Source organism: Pleurodeles waltl, chromosome 2_1 (assembly GCF_031143425.1).
Source record: "Pleurodeles waltl isolate 20211129_DDA chromosome 2_1, aPleWal1.hap1.20221129, whole genome shotgun sequence".
In the NCBI taxonomy this organism is placed as follows: Eukaryota; Metazoa; Chordata; class Amphibia; order Caudata; family Salamandridae; genus Pleurodeles; species Pleurodeles waltl.
The window spans coordinates 41,075,842-41,088,174 of NC_090438.1; the positions used below are offsets into that span (position 1 = coordinate 41,075,842).

A 12,333-nucleotide genomic window follows, 5' to 3' on the forward strand; every position below is an offset into this window, starting at 1 on the left:
TAGAAAATCATTATATATGTTTTGGGCACCTCATCTTTGTGTGGAGGGTCTTACAGCTGCCGTCCCTCCTAAGGCAGGGAGCAAACAGCTGCGATGGCCACAAAGTTCACCTGGAAGCTAGAGTGACTGCAGCCCACTGTCTCAAGTACTGCCTGGATTGTATTCTTCAGTCCGTTTCCCCCCCTTACAAACTCGGGGAGCACCTTCTCTGTCCCGCATTGGTGAGCTTGAGAGTGTGTATAGTGGCAGAAAGCATTTTTCAACTGCAACTTCACCTGAGTGAGCAGCATCTCTTTTTTTTTATAAGAAAAAATTAACACGATTGTCCATAAAACCTAAATACATTTTTAGAAACTTTTCCCATCATAATGCATCAGTTATCCATATTTCTCACAGATCTTAAGAAATTACCCAATTCAACTGTAACAACCAACTGGATAAGAAATCAATAGCATTATATCATGTTGACCCCTATTTTAAAAGCAATGGCTTTAAAATTTTTACAGAAAAAAATAATTGGTAATCAAAACCTGGGTAATAGTGCATACACACGAACAAGACTCCCTTTTTTATTTTTCTGCAGCCACTCACTTAACCCCCCCCCAACCCCCCCCCCCCCCATGAAAGGTTACATCCTAACCTGTACTTTATTAAAGTTGTGTGTCTAAGTGCAGGGTCTGGCAAATAAAACAAGGCATGTGGTGTTTACCCAAGGGTTGCAGCATTACCCTAATTGAAGAGTTTGGGGATAGATAAATAGTCATTCTGCAAAGACGGAGGTAATGTGCTCTCATTTGGTGACTTTTTATGTTGCAATGGGTGCCAGTCCCCAAATGCACATGGGAATAAATGTTACTACTCCTAAACGACATTATTATACTTTAGAAGAACTCTTGTCCATTTAAGCTTACTACATTGTGCTTCCAGGCAGCATATCTGGGATAATTTAGTTGCTCCATATGAGTTTATTTAAAACATTTAAAAAGTGTTTACCCACCCATGTGTGACCAGGATAATAAATTCAATCCCCACAATATGCGTTGGATTATTGGCCCTTTTGGTAGGTTTAACATTCTATTTAAACTACTCTCCTCTAGGTCTAAAATAGAACTTCTTTCTAAACAAATATTTCTAATCCGGAAAGTGCTAGAGTTGGAATATTGTGCAAGAATGCTTCCGAAAGAGGCGTGAGTGACCGTGCTCTGTATATAGAGTTAAACGGTCTGAGATAACTTTATTCTAAAATTGCTCTGGATTTAATACATTTTGTGTTTATTCTAATATAAATGTCTAGAAAAGAGCAGCCCTAAATATTTATATATTATGAATTATTCTGTAATGTCCAATCTAAAAAAACAGCTAAAATGGGCCACCTTTAAAAAAAAAAAAAAAAAAAAAAAAAAAAAAATCATAATACAAATGTACTTTTGTTTTTCCACAGTTAACGTTAAACTGTTTGCCTTATCAAATTACATTAGTATGTCAAGTTTCTTCTGTAGACCCCTTAGACTGTAGTTTAATATGAGGTCATCAGCGTACATTAAACAAGGTCTATGGGTGGGTCCTACTTTTGGAGAAAAAGATTGCGCAATTTAGTAGGCTGGTTAAATCGGATACATAAGCTAAAAAGAATCTGAGCTAGAATACACCCTTGGTGCAATCCATTACCTACATATATCTTTTTGGTTAGGTGACCAGAGGGATCCATTTCTACTCGCTTCCACATGGATATATGGAAAACTTGTGTTAGTCCATAGACTCTGAGGAGCATTCCAGGATCTCAATCTCCCCATAATCTCCCTCTGTCAACCATATCAAATGCTGTAAGGAAGTCCACGAAACCGCACAACAACCTCCAGTTTTTCTCAACGGACTGCTTCACAATTGCCCATAGTACAATGCAATGATCTAGTGTGGAGAGACCTGCTCGAAAGCTGCCTTGTTTTTATAGGTAAACACACATTTTCGAGACCCATTCATCGAGCTTGAAAGCCAAAATTTGGGGGGAAGATCTTCTCAGAAGCATGTAAAAGACTGATTAGTCTATAATGCATTGGGATGCTCCCTCTCCTCTTTTCATTAAATGTTTAACAATAGACCTCCTCCAAGACCATGGGGTCTTTCCAGTTTCTACTATCCACTTAAATAAAAGTTAGAAATGTTCCTCCTATATTAGGTGTCAATGTTTATTGCGGCTGCTAATATATTGTCAGGCCTGGCAGCCCTACTTAATTTGAGCAATGATTTTGTTTTTCTTCTTTTTTGAAATATAATAACCCAGTTTTCTCTTTATCCATTTTGTATTTATTATCTGATGCATTTAAAGAGGGGGGAGCCCTATGCAATTTTCAACATGTGAAGCCTAATCTTCAGCTATCTAATGTGTCGCAGACTGAGCATGAGTACCAATATGTTTACCATTCTCCAAAATGTTTTCTGGTCCCCCATCTGCTACTTCCACTATTTCATTCCATTTTTTAATATTAAGAAGCTGTCTTCATTCCAATGTGCTTGAACTGCCTTTTCAGCTTCTGTATTTGATCTGAGTTTACAGCATTTGGTTCACTTCTGAATGTAGGCGGTGTTTTTGGATCTACACTCCTACTTTCCCTGCATCACTTTTGTTATTAAAGCTAAATAATTTAGTTTGGTGGGGGGGGGGGGGGGGGGGGGGAGAGCAACCATACCTACCGGGGGTATCGTTGTGGCTGGTACTGCAAATGAAGCTGGATGTGTGTGTTTGTTTTTAAAGTAAACCTTTCCTGGACAACCTCTTCTCACATAAACCTTACAGCTCTAGATTTCTTTAGGTTCAAGTGTGAGCTACTCCCATGCTTCCACTGCAAACAAGGCCCCCTAGGTTGTCTGTTGCATTCTGAGCATTTTACCTGTCTTTCACCCCAGGGATGGTTTGACTTCCAGGGATGTGAGTATACAAACACCAAATAGCCAGAAGTACCTCCAGTAACATTTGTTTTTATACTGGAAAATGCACTTGGTTGGTGCCTCAATATATTGTCCAGGCTTTAAGTGCATAAGGTTTGAGAGGTCTTCAAATGAGTATTCTTCTGACACTAGTCTGTTTTATTCAAGAACCATGAATTGGTTGTGCCTAAGCAGTGAGTCGAGAGGGCACCTATTTTTCTTGCCCCTGTAGATTCTACAGTAGGATTCTGCGAGCTGGGATCTTATATAAGGGAGTTGCTAGTGTTTGGTCACAGTGCTTTGGTAGGGAAGCTCAATCTGGTCTCATGTAGTCTAGACTGTAGGAAAGTACCCTCTTTTTGGCATGGTTACCCCCACTTTTTGCCTGCTGTCAGTGTGTTTTGACTGTGTTCACTGGGATCCTGCTAACCAGGACCCCAGTGACTGCTCTCTGCCTCTAAATGTGGCTGTTCCTGACTTAGTACACCCCGTAATTCCCATACTAGTGCCCCCATATAAGTTCCTAGTATATGGTGCCTTAGGTACCCAGGGCATTGGGGCACCAGGGGCTCCCCATGGGCTGCAGCATGTATTATGCCACCCATGGGAGCCCATGTAAAATGTGTCCACAGACCTGCCATTACAGCCTGTGTGAAAAGGGGCATGAACCCTTTCACTACAGGTCACTGCACCAGGTTACTGTAAGTCTCCCCTATGCCAAGCCCTCCTAGCCCAGAGGGCAGGGTGCAAGTACTTGTGTGTGGGGGCACCCCTGCATTTTACCCATGTACTGAACACAGGTGTCCAGCTACATAATGGTAACTCCGAACCTGGGCATGTTTGGTATCAAACATGTTGGAATCATACCCCAATATTGTTGCCAGTGTTGATTGTATAATTCCCGGCACTCTGGGGGCTCCTTAAAGGACTCCCAGCTTTGCTCCTATCAGTTTGCAGGGTTTTCCCAGGCAGCCCAAGCTGCTGCTATTCTACAGACAGGTTTCTGCCCTTCTGCTGCTTGACCAGCTCAAGGCCAGGAAGGCAGAACAAAGGATTTCCTTTGGTAGTGGGAGGCAATGCCCTCTCCCTTTTGAAATAGGTGTTACATGGCTTGTAACCTCCCCAAGCCACCGGTATGCTTTGAAGGGCACATTTGGTACCCTTCTTGCATAAACTGGTTTGCACCAGTCCATGGACCCCTGGTCCTTCCTCTGGTGCGAAACTGCACAATGGAAAAGGGAGTGACCACTACCCTGTCCATCACCACCCCAGTGGTGGTGTCCAGAGCTCCTCCAGGTGGCCACTTGATTCTGCAGTCTTGAATCCAAGGTGGGCAGAGGCCCATGGGAGCATCTGAGTGGCCAAGTCAGGTAGGTGACATCACAGCCCTCTCATGGATAGGTGTTCACCATGCTAGGTGACCAATCCCCCTTCCTGGGCTATTTAGGATCTCCCTCTTGCATGGGTCCTCCTATTTGATGTGCAAGATTCCATCAGGACTCCCCTGCATTGTGTACTTCATCTTCTGGCCACTGGGACTGCAACTGAACCCTCCAGGAACCGACAATCTGCAACGACTCTGCTTTGCAACATTGTTTCTCCGGCTCCTTCCAGCAACTGCAATATTTTCCAGACTGTGCATCCTCTGAGAGTGGCAAGTCTTCAGCCTGCACAAGAGGCAAGATGGAATCTGCCTTGGAGTGAAGGAGTCACTCCCCTGCATCCGCAGGCACCAACGGCAACGCCAACCGGCTGTGTGGATCTTCTCTCCTCTGGAACTGCGTGGATCCTGCATCACAGGTGGTGGTCTGGAGTGGTCGCCCTGGTCCTCTCTACCGGCTGTCCAACTTGGGGGACATTAAGCCCTTGCCACTCCTTGCAGGACAGTAGCCCTGTGCACAGCGACTCTTGCAGCTACCAAGACTTGTTGGCTCGTCTTCCAAGGGATCTTCAGGCTCTGTGTAACCCCGGCCCCCAGCACTTTTTCCTGAAGCAGAATAATCCACTCCTTGGATGGAACCTACACCAGAAGAGCTGCAAGCTGATACAGTTGAGCTCTTGGGTGCAGGGAGGGGGCCCACCAGCGAGGAGATCAGTAGGTAACAACAGACTTGCCCCACACTGGAGAGCTTGAGGCAGCAAGTTGGAGCACAAGAGGCAGGGGGGTGTCAGTGGCACCCATAAGGTGTACTGAGAGACCAGCCTGCTATATTCAGAGTCCAGAGATCCCAAACCTGGTGTCACTACCTGTGTACAGCTACATAATGGTAACTCCGAACCTGGGCATGTTTGGTATCCAACATGTCGGAATCATACCCCAGTACAGTTGCCAGTATTGGTGGTATGATTCCTGGCACTCTGGGAGCTCCTTAGAGGACCCCCAGCTTTGCTCCTACCAGTTTGCTGGGTTTTACGAGGCAGCCTGCGCTGCTGCCATCCTACAGACGGGTTTCTGCCTTCTTGATGCTTGACCAGCTCAAGCCCAGGAAGGCAGAACAAAGGATTTCCTTTAGGAGTAGGACGCAACACCCTCTGTCTTTGAAAATGGGTGCTACATGGCTTGGGAGGGGTATCCTCCCCAAGCCACCATTATGCTTTGAAGGGCACGTTTGGTGCCCTCCTTCCATAAACCGGTTTGCAGCAGCCCAGGGACCCTTGGTCCCTGCTCTGGCGCAAAACTGGACAATGGAAATGGGAGTGACCGCTCCCCTGTCCATCGCCCAGAGCACCCCCAGGTGTCCACTTGATTTCACAATTTTGAATCGAAGGTGGGCAGAGGCCTCTGAGAGCATCTGAGTGGACAGGTCAGGCAGGTGATGTTGCAGCCCCCTCATGATAGGTGGTCACCCTGCTAGCTAAACCTCCCCCCCCCCCCCCCCCCCCCACCCCAACCTTCCCTGAGAGCATCTGAGTGGACAGGTCAGGCAGGTGATGTTGCAGCCCCCTCATGATAGGTGGTCACCCTGCTAGCTAAACCTCCCCCCCAAAAACATTGTATCTCCTGCTCCTTCCAGCAACTGCAACATTTCCCTGGCTGTGCATCCTCTGAGGGTGACAAGTCTTCAGCCTGCACAAGAAGGAATCTCCCTTGGAGTGAAGGAGTCACTCCCTTGCATCCACAGGCACCAACTGCAATGATGAACGGCTGCGTGGAGCTTTTCTCCTCCGGAACTGCATGGATCCTGCATCACAGGTGGTGGTTGTCTGGAGTGGTCCCCTTGGCCCCCTGTACCAGCTTTCCAACTTGGGAGATGGTAAACCTTTGCTGCTCCTTGCAGGACAGTACCCCTGTGCACCGCGACTCTTGCAGCTACCAAGGCTTGCTGGCTCTTCTTCCAAGGGATCTTCAGGCTCTGTGTAGCCTTGACATCAGCACTCTTCCCTGCAGATCAGTCCCCTGCCTGCTGCTCTAGCGACGTGGGACTCCTATCCAGGTGTGCTGAGCAGGCCTCACTGCGACTCCTGTGCCTGCTGCCTGTGAGTTGCATGTGGGGGCCTGCATCCACGTCTTCTGACTTGCCTCAATGCTGAGGGTCACCTGGGACTCCCCTCATTGGGTTGAGCCCCCTGGACCTTCCTGGTCCCTGGCAGCTCTGCAACTCTTCATCTGTGACTCTTGTCTTTGCCAAGGCTTGTTGGTGTTTTTTCTACACCACTGACTGACTGCAGCTTTTCTTCCGACGTGGGACATTGGCTGCGTCACTTCTGGAACTCTTCTCCTGCTCCTGTGCTGCATAGCAGACTCCTTGTCTTCACCGTCGACCTGGTCCTGCATCTCCAGAAGGGTGGGTAGTGGCTCCTGCCCCAACCGGCCACTCCAGCTCGAACTGAACTTTGTCCCCTTCAATTGCAGGTCCTCTTCTGTCAGGATCCACCATCTGTTCCTTCCAATCTTGCTTGGGTCTTGCACAGTCCTTGTACAAAGTTTACCTGTGGGTTTTGGGGAAAACCAGGTACTTGCCTCTTCTCTCCTGGTCGCTGGAGGCACCCTGGTATTTACCTTTTGGGGTTCCTAGTTCCTCCAGCTTCCCCCTACAGATTCCACTTCCTTGGGTGGAGAACTAACTTTCACCCTACTTATAATATATGGTTCAGTCTCCCCCTAGGGTCTCCATTACTTTATTTCACTGTTTTCTATTGCTTTCTATGCCAATTCATGATGTCTAATGTGTCAATAGTAGTGTTTACTTACCTGCTAGTAGAGTATTACCTATACGGTATTTTGGTATTTGTGTAACCATAATAAAGTATCTTTATTTTTGTAACACTGTGTGGTTCTTTCATGTGTGTGAGTGCTGTGTGACTACAGTGGTGCATAAGCTTTGCATGTCTGCTAGATAAGTCTTGGCTGCTCATCCACAGCTACTTCTAGAGAGCCCTGGCTTCCTACTCACTGTCTACACCTCTCTAATAGGGGATACCTGGACCACGTTTAAAGTGATAACACCATAGGTGCTCACCACACACCAGGCCAGCTTCATACATAGACCAACCAGATTAATTTGTGTCTTGTTTGTCCATTTCTGGCATTGATGTGGAATCATCTGATCCTATCTGTGTGATTTAAGAGCCCAGAGAAAGTAGAGTACTTTTCAGACGGATACTTTCAGCCACAGACTTCTTTTGATTTTTCCCTCAGTACCAGACTGGTCCAAAACTTTTTCAGCAATGACTCCCATGTGCCAGTAGGTGGCGCCATAGGCCTCAGTGGCTGCTTTGCATTGCCAGTTAGTGATGGCCGTATCTAGGTGCAATGCTTGAGAGCTGGCACCAGTTTGTTCTTTTCTTTCCACACCCTTCAACCCAGATCCAATCCTACTGCCTGAAACTTTCAGTGTCTTTCTGACTTCAAAAGGGTATTTTTGAAGGCAGTGTGCTAGGGAGATGTCTTCCCCTGAAAACCAGTCTTCAAACTGTTACACAACTACAGAAAGCAGGTGTTGGATCTGAATTGCTGTTATGTCTGCTTGTGGAGTCCAGAGCCACATGAATCGAAGTCTTGTGACACATGTTCCCCAGATGCACCTGAAGGCCATTAGGAAGCATGTGGTGAAGCTGTAGGTCTCCGAGCACAAGAAACAAGACAGGTGACACTTCACCCCCTAGGCCTGCCCTTTTTCATGCCCTGGAACCGTCCAACTTCGGTCTTGTTCCGAGTTGCCGTTCTCCAGTAAAATGACGTGCTAAGACAAGTCTTGGTATAAGCATAAGAAATCCAAACTGGATCCTTCTCCCTCCAATCACTCTGGCTGCTTGGTGGGAGTTGTACAGGCGACACTTAAAATATCCAGCTCTCCCTTCTTTGTTTGCCTTGAGTCTATCCCCAAGGCTGATTTGCCGCGCTTCATGTTACCAGGCTGTCCTCTACATCTGCAGCTGGAAGAGGCCATGCTGCAACTCTTTTGCACAGTTCTGGGTCTCTCTGGAGTGCCCTTAGGTCCCATGGACCCACTGAGGTCCACAGTTGACGTCCACCGATGGGGGGCTGTCCCTACACTGAGTAACCCTGTTGGCCTCCAGCTGGTACTGTTCCATACCTTCACCAAAGGCCAGGTCAATTGCAACCTCTCAGACGCTGGTCTCTGCTTCAGGGGTGCCAGCCCTGGACCCAACCCCTGACTCCTGTTTCGAATCTAGAGCAGTCTTCAGCCTGAGGCCATCTGATGTCTTGCTACAGGATAACTAAGGTGCGACCTCTGGCCTGGGAGAGCACCAGTGCTTTTGTAGGCTGGAGACTTCAGTTTGATCTGATTCAGATGCTGCCCAGGGCCTTCACTACATTCCTTATGACGAGAAGGCAGATAATGTACTCCCCCTTCATCCCTTATGCAGGCCTGTATTTAGATTTGGAAAACACTAGTGGCCTGAATACTTCACCTGAGTCAGTGTTTTTCTCTGTAGGAAAATGCCTCTGATGGAATGGTTACCCCCTAACGTCTTGCCTTTTGTTGATGCTAGTTATGATTGAAAGTGTGTTGGGACCCTGCTAACCAGGCCCCAGCACCAGTGTTCTTTCCCTAAACTGTACCTTTGTCTCCACAATTGGCACAGCCCTGGCACACAGATAAGTCCCTTGTAAATGGTACCCTTGGTACCAAGGGCCCTGTGGCCAGGGAAGGTCTGTAAGGGCTGCAGCATGTATTATGCCTCCCTGGGGACCCTCACTCAGCACATGCACACTGCCTCACAGCTTGTGTGTGCTGGTGGGGAGAAAATGACTAAGTCGACATTGCACTCCCCCCAGAGTGCCATGCCCACAACCCACTGCCTGTGGCATAGGTAAGTCACCCCTCTAGCAGGCCTTACAGCCCTAAGGCAGGGTGCACTATACCACAGGTGGGGGCAAAGTTGCATGAGCACTATGCACCTACAGTGTCTAAGCCAATTCTTAGATATTGTAAGTGCAGGGTAGCCATAAAGAGTATATGGTCTGGGAGTTTGTCACACATGAACTCCACAGTTCCATAATGGCTACACTCCATACTGGGAAGCTTGGTATCAAACTTCTCAGCACCATAAATCCACACTGATGCCAGTGTGGGATTTATTGAGAAATACACACAGAGGGCATCTTAGAGATGCCCCCTGTATAACACTCCAACTACTAGTGCTAGGCTGACCAGTTCCTGTCAGCCTGCCACATCCAGACGGGGTTCTGGCCAGGAACAAAGCCTGTACTGGGTGGAGGTGCTTCACACCTCCCCCTGCAGGAACTGTAACACCTGGCGGTGAGCCTCAAAGGCTCCAGCCTAGTATTACAGCACCTCAGGGCACTCCAGCTACTGGAGATGCCTACCCATCCGGACACAGCCCCCACTTTTGGCGGCAAGTCCGGAGGAGATATTGAGAAAAACAAGGAGGAGTCACCCTCCAGTCTGGACAGCCCTTAAGGTGTCCTGAGCTGAGGTGACCCCTACCTAAAGAAATCCTCCATCTTGTTTTGGAGGATTCCCCCCAATAGGATTAGAGATGTGCCCCCCTCCCCACAGGGAGGAGGCACAAAGAGGGTGTAGCCACCCTCCAGGACAGTAGCCATTGGCTACTGCCCCCCAGACCTAAACAAACCCCTACATTTAGTATTTAGGGGCAACCCTAAACCCAGGAAGACCAATTCCTGAAACGAGAAGGACTGCTGACCTGAAAGCCCCGCAGAGACGACTGAGACGACAACTGACTTGGCCCCAGCCCTACCGGCCTTTCTCCAGACTCTGAGAATCTGCACAGCGACTCATCCAGTGGGACCAGCGACCACTGAGGACTCTGGGGACTGACCTGCACCAAAAGAACCAAGAAACTCCAGTGGACAGCGGCTCTGTCCAAAACTGCAACAAAGAAACCATCTTTAAAGAGACTCCAGCCTCACTCCGGAAGTGCGAGTCTCCACACTGTGCACCCGACACTCCCTGCTCGTGTCCAGAAGAACCAACACCGCAGAGAGGACCCACAGGCACTGTGTTGCTGGTGCTGGGTGTTTGGGGTTGACTTGATCCACCAACGGTGGGTTGCCTATGCCCAGGACACTGAACTTGCAAGTGCTTTACTTACCTGAGAAACTAACCAATACTTACCTCCCCCAGGAACTGTTGATGCTTGCACTGTGTCCGCTTTTAAAATAGCTGTTTGCCATTTTTGACAAAACTGTGTACATTGCTGTTTTAATTCAAAGTTCCATACTTACCTGTGTCAAGTACCTTACAATTTATGTACTTACGTAAATTCCGAATCTTGTGGTTCTAAAATAAATTAAGAAAATATTTTTCCATATAAAAACCTATTGGCCTGGAGTTGTCATTGAGTGTGTGTTCTCATTTATTGCCTGTGTATGTACAACAAATGCTTAACACTACCCTCTGATAAGCATGCTGCTCGACCACACTACCACAAAATAGAGCATTAGTATTATCTATTATTGCCACTATCTACCGCTAAGGGGAACCCTTGGACTCTGTGCACACTATCTCTCACTTTGAGATAGTATATACAGAGCCAACTTCCTACAGTCTCCCCATGAGGCTTCTACAGGGAAGGGTGCATTTTTTGCAATGATAGTCTGCAGAGGTGTTGGACCTTAACTTACCCATGTTATAGACCAAAGCTAATCTACTAAGATCTGGCAGGCTGGCTCTGCAACTTCAAAGCCCTGTCTACCTTTTAATGAAGCTCTGACAGATGTATTGATGGTGGCTTCCTCCAAGAGGTGCACGGTTCTGAGACGAGCCATCCTGTAGTGAGACATCATGGATGTGTTTCTTAGGACTGAACCTTTTTGACCCAGAGCCCAGCTCCTAATAACTTAGTGGTTCAGACTTCACCAGCAAGTTCAACCTTAATATATTCTGGACTGCCCTGCCGAACCTGGAATAAAGGAGCATAGATGTGTTGTCTCATCTGCCACCTAGGTATTGAGGGCCCTTAACATTTGTTTTTTTCTGCTACTGAACTATATAAATTCCTTCTGAGATGTGGCCAATGAGAATTTGGCATTTGAAATTCTCTAAACAGGAGGAAGATACGTGCATATTGAGATTTGTTCTTCACACAACAATATGGATCACTCCATAGTCACCAGTGTGGTGATCCGGCGTCATGCAGGGATGTGCATCTTTTGGATGTGTTATTTGACTCTAGTCTTTTTGGAGACACAGATGGTTCTGCAGAAGAATGCTTCAAAGATGGCTGTGCCTGCTCCTTAGGCTTGCTACTGCAAAGCCTACCAAGTCCCCAATATCATCTTAACTTCCCCGGTTGCCAAAGGCAGCCTGTGCAGCAGCCTGTAAAGCCCTTCCTGCCTTCAGTGGATGTGGTGGCAGCAAAGACCATGGCCAGCAGCAGGGACATCAGTCCCCCACCTCTTTCTTGCCTGCCACAACCGCCCCAAGCTACTTTGATTCCTTTCCATGCCCTTGATCATGTACGTCATGTTGGGGACGCAATATGGTTTTATCTGCCCAGTTAGTGTTAAATTACCTTAGACCGGTAAATGCAGCTGGCTGTTTGGCCTGGTTACAGCCTCCATTTTATGTCCACACCCTCCCCTGTTTTTGTTCGGACTTCAGCAGAACATTTCTCCATCCTTGCACCAGACGTTCAGTCACTGTTGGCCAAGGGGACCAATATAGGGAGTTCCTGAGGTAGAGATAGACAGAGGGTGTCAATCCCTGTACTTTTTGATGTCCAAAAGAGACAGTAAGCTCAAGTCGACATTAGACCTTTGGTCTTTGAACACTTCTGTTCGAATGAACAAGTTCAAGAAGTTGACTCTGGGGCACGTTCTCTCTGCCCTGTATAGGGGGACTGGATTGTGTCCCTGGACTTGCAGGATGTGTGCTTTCATGTGCTCTTTCTGCAGTTCTACAGACTCTTCCTTCAATTTGTTGTGGGACATGAGCACTTTGTTTGTTTACAGTA

General features: G+C 47.5%; 1 protein-coding gene across 1 annotated transcript in view; it reads left to right on the forward strand.

Moving 5' to 3' along the window:
• Positions 1 to 12,333, forward strand: part of LOC138260930 (uro-adherence factor A-like) — a 312,276-nt gene that overhangs the window by 266,671 nt on the left and 33,272 nt on the right. The window lies entirely within an intron of this gene.